The following is a 5,000-nucleotide window of genomic DNA, read 5'->3' as shown; positions in this document are numbered from 1 at the left end:
TGGAAAAGTTGCATTTTATTATCGCAAATCTGTGGCGTGCATCGCGAGTCGTGTTATTTAACGAGACATTCTCCCGGAATTCTAAAGGCCGTTGTATCACTGCGTGTCGCTCGGGGGGAAAGTGATATCAATTCGTCATGTTTAAATGTTTAGTGTGTGTGTGTGTGTGTGTGTGTGTGTGTGTGTGTGTGTGTGTGTGTGTGTGTGAATGTTCTCTGGTAGATGAAAAGAATATTAATACCAAGAAAAAGTCTAGTAAAATCAAAGTAAACAGCAAGAACAGTAGAGCGTCTTACAATAACCTATATTTAAAGTAAAAAAAAATGTCGAATCAACTAGTATATATCATTATGATAATTATTTTCACGCGCTGTGTCTTTTTAGCTTTTAAGTTGTATCATCATTCAGAAAATTACAACCTTGTCCTAATTAAGGAAACCCACAACCTTGTCCTAATTAAGTGAAATCGACTGCATCAACCCACACAAAGCTCTTTTATTATATTTAAGATTACATTTACCGCATCGGCGTCGTTACCATCCCGAATGCCATTGTTATGATTACCAGATATTGCTGTTTGCTGCTGATGAAGTTGCCGGAGATATACCGTAATAAAAACGAAATATAAATACCGTCGAGACCTCGTAATAAAAAGCGGAATGATAAACTAATATGTGTCTCGGCAATCATGAGCGTTGTTGAGACGTATGCTTGTCCTCCTTTCTCTCATGCAAAATATGTTAAGTGAATGAATAATGATAGCAATATCAATAATATTAATTGAAACAATAAGTTAAACCTCCACCACTACTACTAATAATAATGATAATAACAATATTAGTAATAATGATAGTGCTGATGATAATAATGATATTGATAACAATAACAATGCATTCTGCAGAGACATCCAGCTTATTCCCCTTTCCTAGACCCAAAATGAATAGATAAATGAAATAAAATAAATTGAAAAAGTAGATCTTTAAATAAAAGAGCAAAAATCCTCAACCTTTTCCGATCACATTATTCTGCAGACTCCCAGCGTATCCCCCTTTCCCAGACGCAAAAATAGATAGATAAAAGAGTAGATAAACAAAATCTTTAAGTAAAATAGCAGAAATCGATCATAATATTCTGCAGAGACATCCAGCGTACCCCCCCCCCTTTCCCAGACCCAAAAATGAATAGATGAATAATATAAAGTAAATAAAAAAAACAAAATCTTTGAATAAAAGAGCAGAAATCGATCCCACTATTCTGCAGAGACCTCCAGCCGGGCCGAGACAGCCGACTAAAAGCCTTTTGAGCGCCTCGGTGTCTCGCTTTTCCCGGTCCCTTCGCGCGAGACGGTCTTGGCAAGATTGAGTCGCGCTCGGGCTTGCGTTCAGACCCTCTCCAACCAGGAGAGATTACGGGCTTGATTTTTTATTATATTATTAATATTATTATTATATTTTTTCTCTTAGGGGCTTCATGATTTTATTATCTTATTATCATTATTATTATTATTTTCGAAAATTGAATAATATATGATGGGGCGAAGAAGGAGTGGATGAGGTGTAATGATGTTGGGGACTTGGAACGGTAGGAAAGGGGGAAATGTTGATGGTTATGGTGATGATGATGACTGTTATATTTTAATAACAGTATTACCAGCAACAGGAACGGCAGTATTAGTAATCAAGAGTTCCCCTTTAAGGCGATCAGAAAGTAAAAGCGAGACGCAAAACGTTGGAAAATATTCCCATATTATTACTCTCTATAAGTACCGTGATTTTCGCTTCCAGCCTTCAATATTGGACTGCAGGCTGATGGTTGCACGATTTGCAGGCGCATTACACCCTCGCCTCCTCTCGGGAAGGAGCGAGGAGCAGGCTGGTATCGGCTTCTTTTTTTCCGTTTCTTTTCTCAATTGCTTCTTCTCCATTTTGGTTTCGTTCTCTTTTCTCCTTATTTCTCTTCCAGTCTTTTCTTTTTACTCAACTTTGCCTGTCATGTTACATCTCCTCCCTCTCTCTTTCGCTTCTCTTTCCTTCCAGTCTTCCTTTTCCTAAGTTTCTCTCACCCTTTTCCCTTCCCCCCCTCCCTCCCTTCTCTCTCCTTCCTCCTCTTTTGTTTTCACCTCCCTTCCTCTTTTTCTCACTTCCACATCTGTTTGTAATCGTCTCTCTCTCTCTCCTCCCTCCCTCCTACTCCTCTCCCTCCCTCCCTCCCTCCCTCCTAACCCTCTCTCTCCCTTTCTCCCTGCCTCCCTCCCTCCTACCACTCACTCCCTCTTACCCCTCTCCCCCTCCCTCCTGCCCCTCTCCCTCTCACTCCCTCCCTCCCTCCTACCCCTCTCTCTCCTCCCTCCCTCCTACCCCTCTCTCTCCCTCCCTCACTCCTACCCCTCTCTCTCTCCCTCCCTCCCTCCTACCCCCTCTCTCTCTCTCCCTCCCTCCCTACCCTCCTACTCCCTCTCTCTCCCTCCCTCCCTCCTACCCCTCTCCCTCCCTCCCTCCCTCCCTCCTACCCCTCTCTCTCCCTCCTTCCTCGCACGATTGCTGTCATCGCGGATTCACCTTGCCTTTGGTCGGAGTCTCAGTGTATATTTCGTTTTCAGTTGGAGTTCAGTGTAGGTGCAGTGTTATCATGGACTCCGCTTAACATAATGGAGTTTGTTGTTATCACTGACGTAATTAAGCGTCATGGACATGCAATATATAATAGTTATTAGCAGATTTTCGTCGCGACAGTTTCCTGGGACGTTAATTCAGAGTATGAAAAGAGAAAGGAAGAAGAAAATAATAAATAAGAAGTTTCGTGAGATTGAGGCGTAACTTAACACAATAGACTTATATCTGTAATTGTTATTGGCATATTTCATTTAAGAGAGATTCCTATTAAACTGATACGAACCAAGGAAAGAGAAGGGAAGAAACATGAGAAAAACACAATCTCTTTTTGAATATATGAGAGACCTAATCGTTACACGCGGATTCGGACAATCGGTTACGCGTGAACCAATCTTCTTGTCATTACCGTGAATAAGTAACTCCAGTTCTTGTATTTGATTCCGAGGATTGCATTGATAAAGCGAAGGGTTGTGTGGCTGTCTGTGAATGTCTGTGGTCGTTGCGAAATCACGGCGAGGAGGTGGGGGAGGGGGGGGAGAGGGAGGGGTAAGGTGTTGTGTTATAGTGGGTTTTCGTGGGAACTTTTTTTTGTTTTATTATTTTGTTTGTTTTGTTTCTCTTTGTTCGATTCATGGTCCACCCACTCAGTATGTGTGTGTGTGTTTGCGTTTGTGTGTGTGTGTGTGTGTGTTTGTATATGTGTGTGTGTGTTTGTGTCCGTGATGTCTCTATTTATGTTTGATATTTGGCTTAACAAAACGGAATAAGTGTTCATCTTAATTTCTAATCCACTTAACTTGATTATCCTAAAAGTTGTTTCGCATGATTAATAATCTTTTCTTCGCACGATATTTAGACAAAGAGTTATCTCGTTTTATGAGAGTATAACATGACTCAGCATCACTTCGTGGAGAATTTTAAACACGTCTTTCTGCATAATTAGCGGGCAGATTTTCTAAAGCTAGCGGGAAACTTCAGGCAAATTTTAAGTGAGTGATAATCGGCGCTAAATATAGATCGCAAATCTGCCGCCATTACCCCCCTTTGTTTTCCCGAGCATGACTGAATAAGCCACGCTAAGATTTCTAATGCTGCGCCGCCACACCTCATGTAAATAACCCATTAATTACAGACACTGTCGAGTCGTGCAATAAAGCAGAGTGTATTATCAGCTCTGAATTACTAATTACCTCGTTAACAACAGACATAACTCTGGGGATGTTGCAGATTTATGGCGATACGACGACGACCCTCCGCCTCTCTCGCCGGCCTTATGACGGTCGTGCAGCCGCGTATCTCGCCCCTAAATACTCGGAAAACAAAAGAAGGGCGAGATGCGCACGGGCGTCATTACCGCTGCAAATAGTGAAGCGAATTCAGTGCTCTTCGTTTCGTTCCCTTGGAAGTTGGCGGCGAATAAACCTATGTTTTGGATAAATTTCCTTTGATGCGTTTGATAATTGGTAGGTATTTTCTAAAGCATTGAGATTATTTTAGAGTACTTAGGCACCATGGGTCCAACTTCCTCTAAAGGACGCAGATTCGTACTGAATTCTAATGCAAACCAGGGAACGACGGTCTGTTTTGCAACGCAGCCATTTCGCGCGTGTGACATTACGTCTGTGTATATAAAAATGCAGATTTTCTCTGTCCGCTTCGAAGAGTAAGAGGACCTCTGCACGCCGCCGGAGCATAAGTGACTGATGTCTATTTTTCCGTTTTTTTTAGCATTTTCTGTTAAAATCCATTACGCTGCAGCTCATAGGAGCGCCACCCGTTCACGTACATTTTCGCAAAATTTATCTCTCTCTCTATGATAAGAGAAATGTGGCCTCCTCATTGCATTGTGACGCATATTAATGTCCCCAACGGCATTATTTCACTAGATATAGTTTTAGCAGGTTGCTGTTTTTATGTTGCAACAATATCAGATCATCTGGTTTTATATGATACCTATCTTGTACTTCTTTATTTAAAAGATATGTAGAAGCCAGATTTTTCTAAGCCTCGTTTTCTCCAAACTCGTAGCATCTGCACAACATGCTAACATCCGCCATTCCGGACGAAACAGCCTTATCGGCAATACACATCCGGATGACGTTAAATGAATATATCTGAAGATTAATTAGCCTACAAACACCATCAACCTCGCCATTTCGCTCTCCCCAACGCGCGAGCCTAACTTGGCTACGATGACATAACTCGAGTATTAGTTACGCTGCTGTGCTATAATGGCTCTGTTATTCCGGCTCTTTAGCAGCTTCGGGCATCGTGTTGCGTGCGGGTCTGGCGGAGGCGGCGGCGGGACTGTTCCTCCGGGCGGACGAAGGGGCCTTATATGAGTGCCCCGGGTCAGGGTCTTCGTCGGCCGAGCGCTGCGGGGCTCGT

The 5,000-nt window shown here is 42.5% G+C and overlaps 1 protein-coding gene and 1 pseudogene across 3 annotated transcripts in view; one reads left to right on the top strand and one right to left on the bottom strand.

Annotated features, from left to right (window-relative positions):
• The window catches only part of LOC113812510 (serine/arginine repetitive matrix protein 2), a 497,858-nt gene that overhangs the window by 248,453 nt on the left and 244,405 nt on the right, over positions 1 to 5,000 (top strand). The window lies entirely within an intron of this gene.
• The window catches only part of LOC138866025 (tyrosine-protein phosphatase 69D-like), a 55,691-nt pseudogene continuing 55,512 nt past the window's right edge, over positions 4,822 to 5,000 (bottom strand).

The sequence above is a fragment of the Penaeus vannamei genome, chromosome 23 (genome assembly GCF_042767895.1).
Source record: "Penaeus vannamei isolate JL-2024 chromosome 23, ASM4276789v1, whole genome shotgun sequence".
Taxonomy (NCBI): domain Eukaryota; kingdom Metazoa; phylum Arthropoda; class Malacostraca; order Decapoda; family Penaeidae; genus Penaeus; species Penaeus vannamei.
The sequence above is the reverse complement of the archived record's forward strand: the minus strand, read 5'-3'. Positions and strand labels throughout refer to the sequence as shown.